Source organism: Tinamus guttatus, unplaced genomic scaffold (assembly GCF_059628265.1).
Source record: "Tinamus guttatus ecotype Peru unplaced genomic scaffold, ASM5962826v1 Tinamus_guttatus_pri_ptg000222l, whole genome shotgun sequence".
NCBI classification, from domain to species: domain Eukaryota; kingdom Metazoa; phylum Chordata; class Aves; order Tinamiformes; family Tinamidae; genus Tinamus; species Tinamus guttatus.
In genome coordinates, this window is record NW_028288756.1 from 4382993 (window position 1) to 4405341 (window position 22349).

Here is a 22349-nt window from a genome sequence, read left to right on the forward strand (position 1 = left end):
CCTTCACAATCTTCAGGAACACTAAAGGAGATAAGAGAGACAGACCACACATTCACTGGAGGCCAGTCATTTGTGATGGCCTCTTGGTGTCAATAATGGAGCCAATACTCCTTAACATCTTTATTAGTGACCTGACTAAGTAATCCCTCAGAAAGTCTGCAGGTGATTAATAGAAAACAGAAGGAGAGGCTGATACATCCTATGGTTATGCTTCTATTCACTTGGACCATAACAGTATGGAGAAATGGGCTGACAGGAACCTCATAGGGTTCAACAAAGGAAATTGCCAAATCTTGCTTGAAGTGAGGAATAATCACCAGTCTAGGTTGCCAACCGGCTGGAGATCAGCTTCACTGAAGACAACCTGGATGGTCCTTGTAAACAAAAAGTTGACTGGGAGCTAGCAATGAGCTCTTGTGTCAAAGAAGGCCAACAGCATCCTGTGCACATTAGGAAGATCATTGCCAGCAGGGCGTTCCCCTCTGCTTGGAATGCTGTGTCTAGAGCTGATTTCCCAAGCACAGGAAAGACATGAACACAATGGAGCAAGTCCAACAACAGGCCACAAAGATGATTGAGGGTCTGCTGGCATCTCTTATATGAGAAGAAAGCTGGGACTGTTTAGCCTAAAGAAGAGAAGACTCAGGCAGGTCTTATCTATGTGTATAAATAACTGACAGGAGGGTTTAAAGAAGCCAAAATGAGAGTCCCTTTGTTGGTACCCATTAACACAAAAAAAGGCAATGAGGACAAATTGCAACATAGGAAATTCAAATTATATGCAGTGAAAAAACTTATTTTGCCAGGCTGACCCAATACACTGGAACATGTTGCCCAGAAAGGCTTTGGAGTCTCCATCGTTGGAAATATTCAAAATTTGCTAGATGTTGCCTTGGCAACCTGCTGTATTTGGGATACCTGATGTATCCCTTCTTTCAGCAGGGAGTTGGACCAGATGATCAGAGGTCTCAACCTGAGCACTTCTGTGACTTGTGCTAAAACCCATGTACTTAAGACTCCTCAAATTTATCTAGTCAATGGCATTAGGGATCAAACACACATACAGTAACTAGGACTTTTACGATAAAGACAGCTGAAATAGGAGGAGAGGATATGGTAACAATCAATAAAACTACTAGCAGTGTGGAGAGAACAGAGAGAGATAAATTATTTATCGTTTTTTCTCGGAAGGGGCATTATATAAATTTAGCAGGAGACAGGACCAAAATAAATCAAGTGAGAGGCATCTTCACATGATGAGTAGCTATGGTAGTCACAGATGTTCAGGTTTTACATAGGCTCAAAAAGAGGCTGGACATGTTCATGAAAAACAGATCAGTTGTGGGTTGCTAAATACAGAGAAATCACTTCTTACTCAGGAAGCCCCTGTATAGCACTTGATTAATGGCTGAAGGAGTTGTGTATGCTGATCTGTTCTTATATGCATTGGTCGGTACCAGCTTTTGGCCACTGTGGGGGAGAGGTTATCTAAACTAACCCAATTTCACCAATTTACATGCTTATTATGTGCTGCAAATTTAACTGATCCTAAAATCAACATTCCCTAGTCTTAATTTTCCAATACGCATGGATAAAAATAGGTCCTTAAAGCTCTTTCTTAATGCTTATATATCATGCATGCATGTTGTATGTTTCAGATTTTTAAATCCTGTAATTGATATATTTCCTACAATTCTGAAAACATTTATATTGTATTTGCATACTTCTGTCTAACAGGTACAATATACTGGTTGCTATCAAAGATCACAGTTTGGCTTAGTCTATATATATGTGTGTGTGTGTATATATATATATGTATAAATTTCTTTACTAGATAAAGACAAAAATCTCAACAATATGCATCTTCTTCAGCATGCATTTCACTTGGTTAACTGTCCTGGTTACTTCTTAGCATCCTGAGAACGCATGAAGGAAGGCAGTGGGAAGTGCAATGACTGCCCTACAAGATGAGTAACCAGAATCAGTCCAGCATTCAGGAATGCAACCTACTTCTCTCCTGCTTTGTGATGTAATGTTCGAGATGATAGTTTGTTGTTTGCGTGTGCTGGATGTTATGCATTTACTAAGTAAACACCCACTTTTCTATTATATGCGTCAGAAAGATAATCCAAGAGACATAAACTGACCTTTCTCTGAACTGATCCATGTTATGGCCATGAGATAGCATCATAACAGGAGAGATTAAAAATAAATGTGCCTTAACAGAATGCTTTATAGTACTTGGCCATAAGTTTTTTATTTTGCTTTTGCATTTTATTTTCTTTCAGTAATCAGTGAAGTAAAGACAATACACTCTATATTCAGAAAGCTCCTGTTGGCTTAATCCACAGATTTGGCTTCTTCAGGTTACTTTGAAGTTTGATCTTTATATCCCTGTGTATTTATTACTCATCCAGTTATGAGGTTCACTGCATATTTGATTGCAGTTGAACTTTCATGGTAGAAACATCTGACCAAGAAATACATGACAAGACTCTACAGGCACATAGTTGTAGTTCATTTTTACGCAAGATTTTTTTTTTTAGAATGAATAAACATTGACTTAATGTACTCTAAATTGACATCAGCAGAAATAAGACTTATGAACTTCAGTAAGGAAAGAACTAATCACACTATCAAAACCCTTAGTAATTTTTCTCCCGTGCTCTTACTATATGGAGCTCATATGCTTTCTTTCTGAAAAGGGTAAAGAATGTAGACAGAGAAGAGAAAGTGTCGAATTACTGTCTTCTTTTTTTTCTACTAGCTGTATTTAGGATTACTCTGTGTATTGAAATAATGAACCGGCATTTCTTGACTGGAGTTTACTTCTAGGAAAGTTTTAAATTTTGAAAAATAGATTCTATGAAATTAGGGGGAGTGATTTGGCAATGAAAAATATATTCCCTAAATGGAATAAATATGATGTTTGAAGAAATATAGATATCTATTTATAAAATAAATGTTGGAATAAATATAAATGTTGCAGTATAGCAAGATGTAAGTTTCTAGTTCTTATAAGTGAAATTTGAGGACAGAAATTTAGTTTATGATTTTTCATATTTGTTGAATGTACCTTACCACTGAATGATCACTGCTCTTAGTAATGCTGTTTTACAGCTTTCCAGGACTAGCTTTTATTATTGTAATTATAGTGGCTTAGATCAAATGATTCTGAATCACATACTTTATTTGTCCAGGTAGCCCATGTGATATCACTAAAAGTACCTAAGTATTACGTGCAGACAAGAGAGCCTGGTAAGTAAACGCAAAAGACATTTAATAAAAAAGGCCTTCAGACCAGAAATATTCAGCAGCAGATGCTGAGCCACAGAGGTTTGTCTGAACTGTTGTCTATGATGGAACACAAGCATCTTCCTTGAAGGCTATGGTGAGGGAGAGCCCCGCCAGTGCATATTGATTTGACAATTCATCTATGTAATGGGGGCCTCAGCTCTAGAAAACTGTTTTCATGAGCAGAATTAAAACTCCATTTCAAACAAGAAGCAGAAGAGGAAACTTAACTTTAAGTGTATAGGAAAAGTTAAATATTACCATGCTTCCCATTGAAATGATCCATAAAGAAATGTAGGGCAGAATGATCTCCCTAGAAAGGGTGTATCTCTTCTAATCTGTAATTCAGGGAGTATTTATGCATTTGCACTAAGGCTTTAAAGGATTAAATGGAACAGCATAAAATGGAACAGATTAAAAAAAACAAAATTCTGAGTCATGACAGGTCTTTCCATTTTGTTAGAAATCTCTGAGCTGAATCCGGCTCCTTCATGCACATTTTCTTTGGATTCAGGAATTCAGAAATCTGCCTTCTTTTCTGCATGTGACTAAAGGTGGGTTGAAGAACAAACCTTCCCACAGGCACTCATCTACCACTCCTGGCCTGGTTAAGGCACAATTTAGAGTGTACTGGAAGGAGTACTTTTCCTCCCAACTCAAATGCCAGGTTCTATAGGAAAAGCTGTCCAAAAACTTTTTACTTAGCCAAAAGATTTTTTTGATTGAGAGTTTTCTGTTCAGGCAGAGAGGCAGTAATCCCTAATCCTAAAATTTTGCAGGTGTAGCACAGGTCTCGTGCATCATGCAGGCTGCAGAATTCCACTGGAGAAATCAGAAGAAGGAAAAAGCAACCTTGCCAAAAGGCAAGAACCACCTTTCCTCCTTTACAATAGCTCAGCAGTTAGAGCAGGCACACAACGCTTGAGAGCCATTTTTAATGCCCTCCTCTGGTTAAAGCAATGCTAATAAGCATCCTCCTCCTCTCCAAAATGTGCTGAGACCACCACTGTGTTCTCCACCTTGCTTACTGAAGCTATATGACTGCAAAAGAGCACACAATTTATTAAGCCACAATCAGAAAACAGAATTAACATACTCTGTAGCAAAGGCCAGGCTTGCAAGCAGGAAATTGTACAGTCTAGTACAATTGCTAATCCATGTCTTTTATGCGACCTGAAAAGTCCCTAGCAAACCCCCATTCTTCGCCTGAAAGAGAACAAGGCTGTTTTCATGTATGCCTTTCAGAACCCCCTCTTCCCTTGACATGAGGACTTAAACATCTGTTTTTACAAAAATATTTGGCATGATCAATTATGTACAGGGGGGTTGGACTAGATGACCTCTAGAGGTCCCTTCCAACCTTAAGCATTCTATCATTCTCATTCTAAAGAGCTCTAGGTAGCTCTTTAATGCTGTTTAGGGTGAGGGGGTGAAAAATCAGGAGTAGATACGATCAGGTTCATGCTGACGCACCACTTTGTGTTTGGCTAATAAACCGGTGTAATACAAACTTTTAAGTATCCTTTGAGTATTTTTGCTTTTTTTTTTTTCCTCTGGCCTGAAGTATTTTTCTATAACCATTTGATATAAGAAAGTCGGGAGGCCGTTTTCTAGTGCTTAATAGCTGTTGATTTTGCCTCCTGAATCAGCAGTATTTAACGTGATTTTTTTTTTTCCACAGAATCACAGAATCACGGAATGCTTAGGTTTGGAAGGGACCTCTAGAGATCATCTAGTCTAACCACCCCCTGCTCCAGCAGAGACACCTAGAGCACATGGCACAGGGTGGCATCCAGGCGGGTTTGGAAGATCTCCAGAGAAGGAGGCTCCACAACCTCCCCTCAAGTACCCCTCAGGTACTCGAACATGTTAATCAAATCTCCTCTCAGCCTTCTGTTCTCCAGACTAAACAGGCCCAGCTCGCTTAGGCTTTCCTTATATGACAAATGCTCCAGTCCCTTAATCATCTTCGTGGCTCTCCGCTGGACCTTCTCTAGAAGCTCAGTGTCCCTCTTGTCCGGGGGAGCCCACAGCTGCACACAGTACTCCAGGTGCGGCCTCACCAGAGCTGAGTAGAGGGGCAGGATTCCCTCCCTTGACCTGCTGGCAACGTTCCTCCTGATGCAGGCCAGGATCCCATTGGCCTTCTTGGCCACAAGGGCACATTGCTGCCTCATGGTTAACTTGCTGTCAACCAGGACTCCCAAATCCCTCTCCACAAAGCTGCTTTCCAGCAGGTCAACTCTTCTTCTCTTCTCTATTTATAGCATAAGAAGCTCTTGTTATAGGGCCTACTGCGGATAGTCATTTAGAAAAATATGTGGACTAAACTGGTCCTGCTCTCCTCCTCTTCAACTGTACACTGACAACTTGAAAAATTTAGAAAAAATCCATATCCTTATGAAAAATCCACAGCAAAACAGTTAGAAAATAAATAAGTAGCTGTTAGGCCACTATTTCCCTGTATATTATGGGTAGCTGGTTATCCTAGTTTATCCTACAATAGAAAAATATTCCTTGAATAATAAAACAGAGCAATCAGGAGATTTTGTTTGTTTCTTACATTGTCTCATTATATTATCTTTTCTTGAATGTTTGACACTTGTAATGTGCTGGGGCTAGTGTTCATTATGATCCCAATAGGAAAAGCACTCTGACTTTATAACATATTGATTAAAAAAATAATAATAAAAAAAAATCTATTGGAGCTGATATCAGAAGGAAGAAAAATAGATAGTCTTACATCCCTCTAGATGTTGCAAACCTCAGGTTGTGCAGCCTCAGTTAGATTTTCAGTCTGGGCACGCAGTGCAGATCCCATCTATGGAGAGGATCATCAACAGCTCGGGTCTTCAGAGTTCTTACAGGATTTCCTTAGAAGAAAACAATTCTGCTCATCATTCCTACTGTCAAGCAAAAGGATGTTCACATGAAAATCTGCTGCTGCATTTCAGGATAAAGACAAGGACATACATGGGATGTAATCAATGGTGTCAAGTGGGAGCTCCCTATAGGCTTCTCTGTTACAATGAGGCGGCTGAGTTTATCCTGCTGCTCGGGGATATGTGCATAACTGTCTGAATCAGCATAACTGACTGAGAAATATCCAGCAATATCCTGAATTACTGCCACACTGGTTAGTTCTGAAGCATCAGTAATATTACTCATGCACTCTTAGTCACTTAAGGAAGATTATGAAACCATTCCAGTCCAGCTATATAAACTCTATGCCCTGACCCAGAATGTACCCTACTAAGCAGATGCATTGTAATTACTTTCCTATATGCCCCCTGATTTTTTTTTTTTTTTTTTTTTTGCAAATCTGCGGAATGACTCACAATAGACCTACAACTAGATAATTTGCATGGTGATGCAAATTAATATATAAAAATATATAATTACATTTATTTTGCACTGATATCATCAGTAACATATAAGATCCAAATCTGCTGCTGCCAATCTCTGAAGAGCACAGAGATAGGTTCTTTATGATAATTACTCTTTATGGTATAGTGTATTCATGCTGGAGATGACTCTGCTAGAAGGAAAAAAAAAAAAAAAGCCAATTGAACAGAAATGGACATCCAGCAAACACCAGCTCTGATAAGTGATGTAACTTTTGTCTTTGAGACAAATCAGATATATGTATATATTGTCAAGCTGGATGACACAAGAAATTACAAAAAAGGGCATTTATGGAGATGACAATGCAAATATTGCAAAAATTAGATATTGAGGTAATGTAGTGCCAAGCCTTCTTCACATTAATATTATTGATTAGCAAGGTTATCGACCTCATTAGTAGCTTGAGTGGGGATGGAGTAGTATGGGTAGTACGCAAACGTCTCCAACTGGTCTAGAGACACAGTGCAAAGAAGTCAAGATTATTGCATGGTGAAGAGCTGATGGCAGAGCAGCAAAACCTACAGTCCAACAATATGCAGTGTATGCTTGCCAAGAGGGTGCTATGCCAGGGATGACAGTCTCAGACACAATGAAAAGCAAGCCAAGGCTCTCTAGCAACTTTATAGGCCTGGGTGGTTTCGTGTTTGGTAATAAAACCCTATAAGTGAAAAAGATTCACTGTGCTTCTCCTACCTGATTTATCCATGGAAACTCCCCAACAGGTAACTTCAGAGTGGACAAATTAGATCTGAACAATCCAGCTATCTTAATGCACAGCATAGCCAGTAGGGTTATGACCTGAAAAAAAAAAAAAAAAAAAAAAACATGAGATTTTGTAGTAAAACTTAGGTTTCTGCTTTTGCTCCAAACAAGATGCAAGTGGTGTCTTTTCACAGGCATGCAGCCCTTTAGAGCACATTACACGGACACAGAATGCAGTTCTGGGAGATGGTATATGGTCCTTGCATACAGTAAAGACAAAGTCCTTTACTGCAAGTGTTGAAATCCGAACAAGGAAAAAGCTAAGCAGCCAGGCATATCAAGTGACAGGCACTTGATTCTCTGACTCAGCAGAGTAGCTAAAGAGAAATTGTAATCTCTCAGCATGCACAAGACAGCAATTGTTCAAGCAAAAGAAGAAAAAATACCAGGATACTGCAGGTTCTAACTATGATTAATGGGGCTGAGAGGGCAAGGGAAGTATGGAAGAGATGTCGACCATTCATTTCTACTTGCTGTAGTTGAGCGTCACCATTACATTCACCTAACGAAAAATTTTTATTAATATTAATAAGAATAATAATAGCAATAACATCAGATTCTCATCTCTACCAGGACAACAAAGGGAGACAAAGAAAGTGACTGCCACAATCTGTTTCTTGTTCTGTGCGATGTACGACCTAGTTACACTTCTGGAAAAACCTGGGTCCTTTTACTATGAATACTATCATGGCCCAGGAAATAACATTTCCTGAAATGTTATTGCTGACAATATGGACCTTATACCAGATGAGGAACTGCCCACTGAAGAAGCATGAAGCGTGCAAATTTCATCAGTTTTGTAACAATGGCTTTCTAATGGCTTTCAATGGCTGCAGTCAACAATCTATCTGGCTGTACATCTTACAGGTTTTAGAATTTTAACTCACATCAAAAACTTTAAATTTCAGAACTTTGCTTTCAGTCTTGATATGCTGACTCACTTGACTGTATCGTTGTGACATATTCCCTTATAGTACAAGATAACAGACCTGAGACATTATCCATTAGTCTAACATTTATTCATTTCTATCCATTGAGCCATTAGTTTCTGGATTTTTTTTTGCCACTTATATGTAAGATTCTACATTATAGAGACATTTTTTTTTCTGTGTTCTTTCAAAGATTTTTGGCATTGATCTTTGTCTTCCTTATTCCTAATTCTCAGAAATACTTCTCTGTTGTTATTGAGTATTCCTTTTTTGGTTCTATGTTATTGATTAATAACAGTAATAGCAGCTGTAAATAATGATCTGTAAGAGCAAAGAAGAATCTAAGCTTTTTTAAACCTTTCAGTAAAGTGCATACACATTTTCATGTTATATCAGTTACAACATATCAGTAATCAGTTCAATTTTCTGAGCCAAACTCATATTTTTAAAGTTTGGGATGTGTCCATACCAAAATGATGTCTATGGATGACAGACGTCATGAGAATTTTCAAAACTTTCACAAAACTTCACTATTTTCCCTAAATACCCTATTTATAAGTGGGGCTGTAAGGCAACCTGCACTACTAAATTTTAAAAATTTCAATGACTAGTCTGAGACCATACACAGCGAACTGACATTGACTGCCTACCTATGGGGAAGAAAGGCTTCTCACATTCTGGTATGTCAGAAAGTCTGTACTGCTGCCTGTGTTAGCACAAAGAACATAGAACTAATAGCCTGAACTGAAAAACATGTATTTCTTTTAGCTCTCTAGGCAGAAAAGATCCAGTTATATAAAACAGATGGTGTTATCACCAGCATACATGCAGTTATAATAAGTCTATGTCTTATGCATTAGAAATGATTGTGTGTAGAAGATAAGAATATTTTATTTGTTGCACCACAGTAGATACTTTAAAATAACAGAACAACCATGAACATGTTATAGCACTATATATATATGTGTGTGTGTGTGTGTGTTTCTATTTTTTCCTCCACTTTTACAAGAATGCATTTTCATTCTCCACCTCAGAAATTAATGAATCCCTGAGAAAGTTGTTCTTCAATGGAAAAACAGCTCATCAACATAACAAAATGAATTTCTAAAAGAATAATGACTTGCAAACTTCAAAAGCATAGAAGAGAAGCTAGATTTTGTATATATATAAAAAAAGAGTATTTAATTACATATGTTGCCTTCTTCTTTGGTTCTAGTTTCTCAGGATCTAGTTTCTCCGCTTTCTTCTATATCCCCTGGAAAGATATAGGATTCTCCCACGGGTATAGCAGCCTCCTCTTCAGTCAGCTATCTTCATGGACTGCAGAGGGAATCTGGAATGAGCAGCTTCATTCCTTAGATATCACAATTCCGTGCTTAAAGTTAAGCAGAAGAATTCTATGTTTCTGAGGGAATTTTCCAGGCTTCAATTAACAGTTAAGTGACACCACCCAAAAGAAATGCTCAGTCACCTTAATCCTTCTTAAAATTCTCTAACATCTGATGCCATTCCTTTAACAGAAAAGGTGAAATAATCCCATTCTTTGCTCAAAACCCCAAATTTCTCTGAGACCGCTTCCCATTTCAAGCTGAGAAAAATATCTCCCTACCTTAGAGGGAGAATGAAAATGTAGTAATTTCTACGAAGCACTTACCTTCTAGAGTAAGTGAGAATGTAAAAGAACATAAATGTAGTGATAGCTGTGTTTTTCATCAGGGGGAAGTATACTCTTAAACTATTTTTCTTTATTTGTTCTAGTCCTGCCAACACAAAATACAATTGAACAGAAAACTAGCTTTCTACAACTTCAGAGGAATAGTATAGTTGTTGGCATTCTTTCTTGAGAACTGTTTTGCTGACAAATGTAATCTCCATCCCTGCACACAGTCCTGGTGATACCCATAAATAAGCTTTGCATTTTAAGACTTTTTAAATTAACCTTTTAAACAAACAAGCAGAAAATTCCCACTTTATAAGCAGTTGAAAATACTGACTTTTTAAAACATAGGGTTCCTACAACATACACTGTCTGTCACTGTGCCTGAAAGCAAAATCTACATGTATAGAATCACAGAATCATAGAATGCTTAAGACTGGAAGGGACCTTTAGAGATCATCTAGTCCAACCCCCCTGCACACACAGGGTCACCTAGAGCACATTGCACAGGACTGCGACCAAGCGGGATTTGAAGATCTCCAGAGAAGGAGACTCCACAACCTCTCTGGGCAGCCTGTTCCAGTGCTCTGTCACCCTCACTGTCAAGAATTTTTTCCTTAAGTTCCTGTGGAACTTTTGATGTTTCAGTGTGTGGTCATTACCTCTATTTCTGTCGGTGGCCACCACTGAAAAGAGGCTGGCCCATGCTCTTCACTCCCTCCCTTGAGGTACTTATATACACCGATCAGGTCTCCTCTCAGCCTTCTCTTCTCCAGGCTGAGCAGGCCCAGCTCCCTCAGCCTCTCCTCATAGGGCAGATGTTCCAGGCCCCTGATTATCCTCGTAGCCCTGCGCTGGACTCTCTCCAGCAGCTCCCTCTCGCGCTGGGGAGCCCAGAACTGGACACAATACTCCAGATGTGGCCTCACCACTAGGGCTGACTAGAGGGGCAGGATCACCTCCCTCAATCTGCTGGAGACGCTCTTCTTAATGCGCCCCAGGATCCCATTGGCCTTCTTGGCCACAAGGACACACTGCTGCCTCATGGTCAACTTGTCATCTACCATGATTCCCAGGTCTTTCTCTGCAGAGCTGCTCTCCAGAAGGTCAGTCCCCAGCCTGTACTGGTGTCTGGGGTTATTCCTCCCCAGGTTCAGGACCTTGTACTTGGCTTTGTTGAATTTCATAAGGTTTTTCACTGCCCAGTTGTCCAGCCTGTCCAGATCCCTCTGGGGTCAGCAATTCATACTAGTCTATCATAATCTTGATTACAGCAGTTATTTTGGGTGTTGTGTTAACAGCTTCAGTCTATTTCAGCCAGATTTAGATCAAAGTTGTAAGTTATTATGCACTCCACATTCCCACTGGAGCTGTTGTATTTTATAGAGATGTTTATCAGAACACATGCTCTACATCTCGAGCCCCAGCTCTAAACAACTGGACTAATAGAAATGGAAGGTCTTTTCTCCTTTCATTTTGACTATAATTCCCACTCTCAACTCCCCATAAGCTTTTTTTTTTTTTTTTAACAGGGACTTAATTAAAATAAGTGTATGTTTCCATCAGCTTTCCTAGTTTTGTTTCACTGAAAGTCTCTTGCTTCATTTCACATTTTCTAATGTAGCCTGAGAAAGATGATTGTTCTCTTTTCTTCTTTGCTACTTTTTGCTTCTAAAATAATTTTTAAAATCTTACTGAAATTATTATGGGAGCTTTTAGAACAGAGTTTATAAAAATCCTGAATACAGAACTGTATAATTTAACAATTAGGAAAAAGAATACAAAGAGCAGTTTATGTAAGAAAATCATTCCTGAGAAACAGGAATGATCTACAGAAAATATCCAAATTTTTGAAACAGAAATGAACAAGAACAATTTAAATATTTGGAATACCCTGTCTCTGCTTAAACCTGAAAATAAGTAGTGATTATGACACTTTCAAATTAGCAATAAATAACTTATTACATACTTATGAGTCTTACCCTGTACAGCAAACTTTTCCAAAATATGGTTACTTATAAGAAACAAATGTGGCAAGCATTCTTCCCACAGGTGTACATGCAAAACCCAAAATTTTTTAAAGAATATTATTTTGAATTTGATAAATAGCAGACTATCTATAACCAAATCCTATTCTTCACACATCCTGCACAGACAAACCAAATTTTACAAGTATAACTTAATTGACTTACCTCACCTACAATTCTTTTTGTCCATTTTATGAAATTCAGTATTTCTGAGAGTAGAATCATATTAGCTATGACGGATAAGCCTGTTTCAATGTTCTGCATGTATCTGAGACTTCACTCATGGGCTCCATATTTGTCTTTTTCACAGTGAGAATTTCCCCATTAAATATTTGTATAGTATATAAAAAAACCGTAATTAGCAAAACTGCAGTCAGTTCTTGTTCTCCACCTGCCTCAAACAGAAATGTCTACAATGGGTTCAGATGGGAAAGAAGAAGTTCCTCTCCATTATCCATAATTATAGTGTAAAATGAGAGCAATATAGCATGGAAGTGTGGTGTCTTCTCTTTTACATCTTGCACCTACCCCTTTCTGAGAACACTGAGGGGGAAATGCTGCATTGCTGGTTCAGAGTAGTGGTAATTTTCTCTACATTACACACATGCACACACTAGTCTATATTTTCTTTTGTAATGTTTTGGTTAGCTTTTTGCTGATGTTCTCTTAATATTTAACCTTAATTAACATTTTTTTTTCTCCATTTATCATAAAGCTAAATCTGATTCACAAATATCTTGAAATACAACTGCTCTGGAAAGTGGCACCAGCAGGACTTCTGGTTTTTATTTCTTAGGGCATACCAAGACATAAAATAGTAGTTGGAAATGGCTATCATCTGAGGCACGTCATTTCCTCACTGCTAGGAAACTCTGAGTGCAACTCTGAGCCATGGCTAAAACACTGTGCTTCTTTTTTCATGTTTACACAGCACAGACTCCTGTAAAGGTGGAAGAAAGGTAACAAAGAAAACATGCATATAAGGATGCTCTCAAGAGGAAGAGATCACGCAACCACTTCCAGACTGCTTCCAGACCCAAATCATGTGGACTGGGCTTCTCATGTCTTCATGAAATGAAAGATCACTGTTCAAGATAGTATTTAAATAGGCCAATTTTGTTTCTTTTCAAATTAACTAAAGGAAAAGCTTTCAAAATCGTAAGTGTGAGTTAAGGACATGCATCTTCCTCACTTTCACTGAGAAGTACTGAACATGATAAGCAATTTCCAAAGTCATCTTCGCAGAGACCATAACATTTTGTAGCTCAGTGAACTCACTTCCAGGGTTGGTGCAGAAAAAATACAAGTTAACCTGGACTGAGTTCAGGTGGAGTTTTATGCCTGAAATTGGTTAGGAAAATCTTTCCGAGATGCCCAGAATTTATTATGGAAGTGCTTGCCCTGTGCTGATGGCATCCATGACAGAAAGTTCAAATAGGAAAGCTTGCACATATGTGCATGAACATGTTTTTTTTTTTCTTTTTTCTTTCTGATTGTCCAGTTTTCTCAACATCATTCACAATGTATGTCACACCCACTGAGACTGCTCCAGCATGTTTTTAATTTTTTTGTATCTCTTCCCATCCCTCTGTCAACAATTCATAGGTCTTGGGTGCTAGGAAAAGGCAAACTATCCATCATCAGCTTAGAGACATATACCAGTTCCATAGTGGGCCAGGTTTATATGATGTGGCCTTGTTGGTCCTTTTTATATTACTAACCTCACATTCTCTGAAAAAGAGAAAGATGTATAGGCACTTTTAGTACAGTAACAGTCTGGCTGAAGGGTTTCCAGCTGTAACACAGTAACACATCAATAATATTAATGCAACAAGGCCTCACAGTTAAAGAAACAGAAATCTAAATTCTAATGGATTTCTTCCACTAGCTTGTGAAGTCACTTTTCTGCATTTCTGTTTTCTCAGTAGTAAAATGTTTCTCATGATCTGCACTTGCTTTACCAAGTTCTTTATGTAGGTGGAAGATGTTTAAGAGAAATGTGAGCTTGATTCAGAAAGGAGGTGCCCCCAGGATTACTTTCAACTTATACATTAAAAAAATGTATAATCCAAAAAGAAACCATGGCATTGGTTGCTTTGCATCTGGAATGTTTCATAAGGTGTCTGGTACACTGGAGCCAGTCCAGGTTCCTCATTAAGTGTAGGGAGGTTGTGGAAGGAGATGTCCTAGCCCAGAGATGTGCTGATTCAACTCATTATTGGCCTTGGGTCTCAGTAACATGCTCTTTACTCCAGATATTATATCACTACTGATTGAAATCAGAGTGCTTGATGGATGTCAGTACCACTCTGTTGCTTGAAGCTAAATATGTGTACATATTCTTTTTGATGTCTCCATGCTAAATTCCATGTTGTACAATCCACGTGACAAAGATCATTAGTTTGTATCCCTCTCCCTTTTTAATCTCAATCATTTTCTGTCTTTACAGCCTAGACAATCACATGTGTTTATTTTATGAGACTTCAGTTCCTCTGGAACTTTCCTCCCTCCTTCCTCAAAAACAAAGAAAATATTTCATTCATTGCCCACCTGACCATACAAAGCATCCAGGATGGCATAAGAGCCCCTACAGGTATAGTGGCCAAGGGCTAAGGAAGCTTTGGTTTCCCCTATAAGAAGCAGCATACGCTTTATGAAGCGTTTGTTAAATCCAAAATGTATTTTAGCATAGATGAAGCCTTCTGATGACACACACAGTCTTGAGACGGGCTCCATGGCTTCCTCTAATACACCAGAGTAAACAAGTAGATGCTTAGAAACAGAATACATAGAAACTAGATGACAGCACAGCACAAACATTTAGCTGTTGCATGCCGTGAAGAAGTGCCTATGTAAGGAAATAGCAATTTCCTTAGGCCTAAACACAGCTAATAAAGTCCATGCAAAGCAGTGTTATATTTAGATGAAAAAGTCAAGTACTATATTGTCTCTTCTCTCTCTCATATTAAGGAGAATTTCATCAGGCTTGGGTTTACTAATGTAATGTTGTCCTCTGTCCAGTAAAGGACAGCCTCTCTGTCCTTTGCATAAAATAGCTCAGTGATTAATGTGACTTCAATCTGTTCTTCCCTTCCAGGAGCCTTCGAGATTTTAATTAGGGAGCACTAAGTTTGAAAATCGAAAGTCTATGAAGAGTGAGGCCCAAGACTCCAGACAAGTACTAAAACATTTTACAAAGCCTCAAAAAGGCAGAACAATTCTGATGACAAATGTTTCTTCTTCTCAGGCCCTATTTTAAACTAGGCAGCCACAATTGTTTCATGAGCCTTAAGCTCATGAAATTTCTGCAGAAAGCATAGCTCATGAACCTTCTAACTTATTCAGGCTTCAGGCGTAGCTCATCACACTCCTATCAGAGATAAGGAGACCTGCGAGGGCACTGGTGGGAGGTAAAGGGAAAATTACCACTATGCTATTAAATGGGGGACTCCAGGGCCAAGTTGGAAGAGCAAATTAAAAAGCAAACAAAGTAGTTTATTTTCAGCAAGAAATTATTTGAAACTCTGTACTTCCTCAACACCTTTTCTTAAAGTAATAAGTACTCTGCTGTTCAAATAGGGAAGGAAGGTGGAGAATGATTCAGGCACAAGAACAAACGGGTATCAACTGGCTATTGAAATGCTTACCCTGGAATAAAAAGATGGATTCTAATTGCCAGAGGAGGAAGGTCATAGAATAGCATCCCTAACAGAGATGAGGAAGAAAAAACTTAATCGCTGTAGAACAGAACTTGATATAATTTACGATTGGGATTTTAAGATTTGATTGCCTGACCAAGAAATCCCTGCCAATCTGTTACTCAGTCTCACTAAAACATACTTGTCCAAAAATATATATATATATACACACATATATACACTTTAACTTTCCCTATTTAACCACATAGGCTGCAAATGGAAGAAAAAGTCTGAAAAGGGTCTGCCTGGATAGTGCTTTTGAAAGAAAAAATGACAGAAATTTATAACAAAGAAGATGAGGTAAAGGTACTTAAATCTCTCAAATGTTCTTTATAGTTTTAGAGCAACTCAACTCAGCATCCTGTGCTGGGACAGGAGGGGTGGAGAAGCAGAATTCTATCCTCAGCATTCAGCGTTCACCTACACCAGTAAAAAAAAAAAAAAAAAAAACAGGAAAGCAGAATATGTTTAACCCAAATTCCTGTACTGACTGACATTTCCTGCTGACAAAAAGATTATGATGTAGACAATAAAACTGGACAGATGATTCCTGTTTACTATTACGTCTGAATCCTCTGCTCCACAGAGGAGCATGAGAGTGAATTTCTTGACTAACCACACAGTGCTTGAAGTATCAAAAGGAGACAATATATCTTGACAAGATTCTTACAGTATTTCTACTTTTTTTTTTTTCTCCAATCCTTTTATTTAGATTTTTTTCTCTCTTTTCAGAAGGATGACTTTCATTTCAGGTCTTTTGAAATCAAAACCAGGCCTGTGTTTTGAGACTCAGTACTTATACCATGAATCTGATTTACTTTTCTGCTCTAACAAGGCACTGGGGGGGTTTCACTGAGAGGAAGACTTAATCAGCTCAAAGGAAGTTTTCTTGCTAATGCTCTAAAGAAGCAGAAGATGACGACGTCACTGAACAGGGAGGAGGAGCTGGTGTGCTTTTCTGAAATGTGACTGCCTTGGGAGAGACAGATTAACGGGCAGAATATTATTGAAATGACTGTCAGTAAGCAAAGCCGTATAAATTAATTGGAGTTTGAGCTTCCTGCACTTGCTGAGACCTCACTCTATCTACTCCCATGCATGCATTGCTTGTGCATTTGTTGTTGCTGCCACCAGACATGACTTCCCTCTACAATAGTCTTTCTGCTTTTGCTTCCTTGGAACTTTTTGAAACTTTGTGGGATGTGTGACTCTTGTGAGCAGTCCAGAATATTGGACATTCTTCCCAAAAGCATGCATATGCTTTCTCTCTATATTATGAAATATGGTAAAATATTTTCTGATTTAGGAATCACAGAATTACAAAATGGCTGAGGTTAGAAGGGACCTCTGGAGATCATCTAGTCCAACTCCTCTGCTCAAGCAGGATCACCTAGAGCACATTGCCCAGAATCATGTCCAGATGGGTTTTGAAGGTCTCCAAAGGAGACTCCACAACTTCTGTGTTTCAGTGCTCTGTCACCCTCACAGGCAAGAAGGCTTTCCTCATACTTAGTTGAAACTTTGTGGCCGCGACCTCATCCTGTTGCTGGATGCCACCAAGTAGAGTCAGGTTTTTGACAGCCTCCATTAGGGTATTTACATACACTCAAGAGATGATCTCTCAGCCTACTCTAGGCTAAGCAGGTCCAACTTTCTCAGCCTGCCCCATGGGACAGATGTTCCTGTCCCCTGATCATCTTCATAGTCCTACACTGGACTCTTTTCAGTAGCTCTATATACTTCTTGTACCGGGCAACCCAGAACTGCACACAATTTTCCAGGTGTGGCCTCACCAGAGCTGAGGAGAGGATCAGCTCACTGAAACTGCTGCCAACGCTCCTCCTGATGCAGGCCAGGATCTTATTGGCCTTCTTGGCCACAGGGGCACATTGCTGACTCATGGCTAACTTGTTGTTAACCAGGACTCCCAAATCCCTCTCCTCAGAGTTGCTTTCCGACAGGTCAGCCCCAGGCTGTCCTTGTGCATGGGGTTACGCCTCCCTAGGGTGCAGGGCCCTGCACTTACCTTTGTTGAGCTCCACGAGGTTTCTTTCTGCCTAACTCTCCAGTCTGTCCAAGTCCCTCTGAATGTCAGCATAGCATCAGCCACTCCTCCCAGCTTTGTATCATCTGCTGATTTGCTAGATTGCACTCTGTGTCTTCATCCATGTCACTGATGAATAAATTGAATAGTACAGGACCTAGAAGTGACTGCTGGGGGACACTGCTAGCTACAGGCCTCACACCAGATTCTGCACCATTGAGCACATCACTCAACACTGGCATTTAACCAGTTCTTAAATCTACCTCACTGTCCGTTCCTCTAACCCAGATTTTCCCAAGTTTGCCTATGAGGATGTTATATGGGAGAAAGCATTAAAACCCTTCTGAAGTCAAGGTAGACAACATCCACTGTTCTCCCCACATCTACCCAGAAAATCTATGAAAACTATACATTAGAAAAATATCTATGAAATCGACTGTATCAAAATATTATAAATTAGTGGCATTGTGGACCTAATGGCTTTAATTGGGAAATATCATACACATCCTACAGCCTGAAAAAGCATCAACAACTTTGCAGGAGACCAGTTGTATTTGAATATTGTGAGACATCCAAAAACAATGTATTCATCCTGCTATGTTGTAACAGATATTAAATTTATTTCAATTTCTCAGGACTTGAGGATTGTTTTATTTTTTCTTCTATGTCTCTGGTTGACCTTATATAAGTTTGAAGTTCTTGAATCTTCTCCAGAATTATATCACTATACACTGGTCTATACAGAGTCTATTCACCTTTTTTTCCTCTCATATAAATACACAGATTATTCCATAACTCAATATACCCAGTGGAGTGACACCAGAATTAAATTATTCATTAGATTTTTAGCCAGCAAGGTCAGGTTTGTGTGTTGTCATTTTCACTGTGTACATTCCTCTTTATAATTTCTAGCATTCAAAATGGTAGAAGTGCTAGAAAATTCAAAATGTTCATGAATGATACATTTTGTAGATAACTCCGTAAGAATTACAAGAGAGAAGTAAGGCTAAAAGCATTACAAGCATATAAAAATATAAACAAATATTTTAAGCAGAGGCTTAGAATAATAAACCTAGGTTGTTTCACATATCTCACATCAATCTCTTTTATTCTAGCAGTTTACTACAGCTCATTTTTATTTCTGTCCTGCAGACATTCCTTCCATATGGTTTAACAGATCAAGATTACATCTACACAGTCAGGAAGCCTCAAATGGTATTTTTATAGTGTTTTCCACAGTTCAGGGGTGTCACGGAATGAGTGGTGGTGGGAGTGAGTGACACAATGCACTTCATTCATGGGAAAGAAACAGGAATAGGTTTTATTGGTAATGACAATGGTTTCACAAGATTCTATGGCAAGGTCACTTTTTATTTACTGCATGGAGGCTCAAGATACACAGAATTACCAAGGACGCCCTCCCATTGGGTCATGGGGTTCAGATTGGACCCCCTTGCTTTCTAAACTCCTTCTGAGAAGAGTCTGGGTACAGCTGGATCCAGTCCTAGTCCCAGACCTGGTCAACAGTTTATGTCTTAGGGATTTGTGCACAGTTACAAAGTAAAGTTTACAAAATCAAAAAGAGAAAGGCACACTGTAGTCACTTACCACAAATCCATAGTGGGAAGGATCTCTTAACCTCAAGGAGTATCCTTGAGAGGTGTCCCTGCTCAAGCGGAGATCCTGGCATGCAGCCCACTGCCATGCAAGGAGAGCTCAATGGGCTCCTGGGCTGTCCCTGTATTTATGGGATAAGATGATTGACTGATAGTCATTCTTGCAATTCAGAAATGACTGTTGGCTGGTGCACTCACAGTTAGCCTCATCTCCCCATCGGGATAGGGCCATCAGGACTGTTATTGATGGTTAATGTCTGGGTGGGGGAAGAAATCAGGGAGGCAACTACCAGGATCAGATAATGTGGTAGTTAACACCTGAACAGGGCAATGTGTCAGGATGAGCTGGGGAAGGAGCATATCCGTCACAAGGGGAGGAGATGCATGAAGGAAGTTAAAATATTTTATATTATGGTATTTTTCTATCTGAAAATGCCACCAGCTGAGCCTTATTTATTTATTTATTTGGAAAGAGAGAATGCAAGTAGCTGCAAAACTCTTATTTCTTGTCAGTGCAGATTAAAGCTAATATATAAAACTCTACTTTGTGGGAAAAATAAAATGATATATATAAAATATAAAATAATATACTTATGATATTTACCCTGTTTTTTTTTTTAACTTCCAAAATGTTGGTTTCCATACTTATCTGATACTAATAAAGAACTACATGAAGTGAAGTACTAGCTGAAGATTTACAGTGTAGGGGAGCATACCATTATAGACTGGAGGAAAATTCTATGTTACATGATAGCATGGATACTATCAGATTTTGTTTTCCTTCCTCTGATTAGACTGAGACTTCTGTTGTTCAGATATACAGCTTTGAAAGTATATGAGATCAAAGCAACTCTCTATGCAAGAGAAGTACCTTGGATAACTGAGGCCTATGCCTGAAATATTCCTCAGGCTCAGAATTTTAACAAAGTTTACACTCACTCTATTCTGGATTTTGTTTGTTTGTTTTTCTGTTTTCCATGAATACGTCTGATTTCCTCAGGGTGAGCAACATTTATAAGTAGTCCAGTCAAATGAGTCAGCCAAGATGCAGGTTTCAGCCATTACTGGTCAAATTTTCCAAAGTCCATACTTGTCTACTAGTTGAATATGTTGCTCAACTAAAGAATTCATTTATTTTCTTCAGCCAACACAGTAAACATAGTTCTAGAATCATATCAATTTATAATATACTCATAAAATAAACTACTAAAACTTGTAACAAGAAATACAATTATGAGAATTATGACATTTATTTGAAAAAATAGTATTGCGCTCAAATTAAGAAGCATAGTTTACAGGTCATTTTTACAGAGAGCAGACATAATAAGTTGAGAGAGATATAGGAAGCAGACCAGGATTCAGAAAGGAAAATCCCTTTTGCTAGGAAACAATGCACAGGTGAGGATATTAAGAGAAAAATAAATCTTGGACAAATATGTTAGCCATGACATATATCTTTCTGATTTTTGTTTGTTTGTTGGCTGTGTATTGGAATCCTTTCTGTGCATGGTTTAATTAAGAATAACATGAGGACATGGTGCTGGTGGGAAAAATGGACAGCTTTCAGCTGGAGAATGTCTCTGTGCTCAGATCTGTCATTTAAGAGGCAGAAAAGAAGAATGGAGAGGTCAGGTGGCCAGTCTCCTTCGCAAGTTCTGTACCTTGACATAATATGGATATTGTAAACAAAGAAGAAAATGCATTTATGCATGCTGGGCATAGTTCAGGAAAAGATGAATATTTAAAAATTTCTCCAGAATATAGCACAGTGCTTTTTCTTCTGTTTGTAACTGAAATGGTATCATACCTTTAATCTAATATTTTCTGCTGATTACCACTAAAGATACTTTTTCACTGGGAGAGCAACTACTCGAGCCCAAGGATAGTGACCATGCCCTGATAGTACATGGAGAATTTTTGTTTCTCTTCCACCTCAATTAAATTTTAACTAGTAATAATAATAAAATAAATTAAACTAAAATTAAATTAACTGAGTAATAATAACAAAATAAAATACAGAGCTACAGGTTGTAAGGGACTTACAGAAATCACCTAGTTCGACCCTCCTGCTGAAGCGGGTTGGATTTTGTGTATCTGCAAGCATGGAGACACCATCTCTTGGGAAACCTGTTCCTGTGTCCAACCGCCAACACAGAAAAAATATATCACCTCATTCACAATAAGAAAGCCTGGATACAATATAATCTTCATCAATATCTTCATAGTTAGAATGCTCTTGTAAATTTCTCCTGCAGTTTCATTTATCAGCTGTTTTCTAGCTTGTATCACTGATAATTTATGTACTTTGCCCTGTATTTTTAAACATGGCTGATGGTTTTGAAAGTGTCTGTGCACATTTTCTGGTTTTCAGACTGCTTCAAAATCCCACCTTTCAGGTTCTGTATGCTCAGCACTTCTCATCATGCAATGCTGTCCACATCACAACCTCATGTCACTTGTAAATGGTTTCCAGTGCAAGACATGATCATGGAATAACTCAACGGCGAAGCTTCACACTATTGAAGACTTCAATGGGAGTGTAGTATGCTATGATGCTCTGCCACAACAAGGAACTGGGGGGGTTCATTTGACAGACTCTACACTAAAAAGTTGTGTAAGATCTTGTCATTATTGAATTGAAGTCTCTGTAGGTCTGTTCATATAAGATCCACTTCTCTCTGATATTTTTGTATTTCTATATTCAGAAAGCCGTCATAGAATCAAACTATTACATTTAGTGTCCCTTCTCTTTTCACCCCACCTTTTTGTAGATTATATTATATATCATTATAGATTACAATATAATGTAATTATATATTATATATATAACATTATATATTATACATTATATATATTATTGTAGTGTGTTCCTTAATGCCAGATAACAGATGCAGAATATTCTCACTTAAGAAGGGCC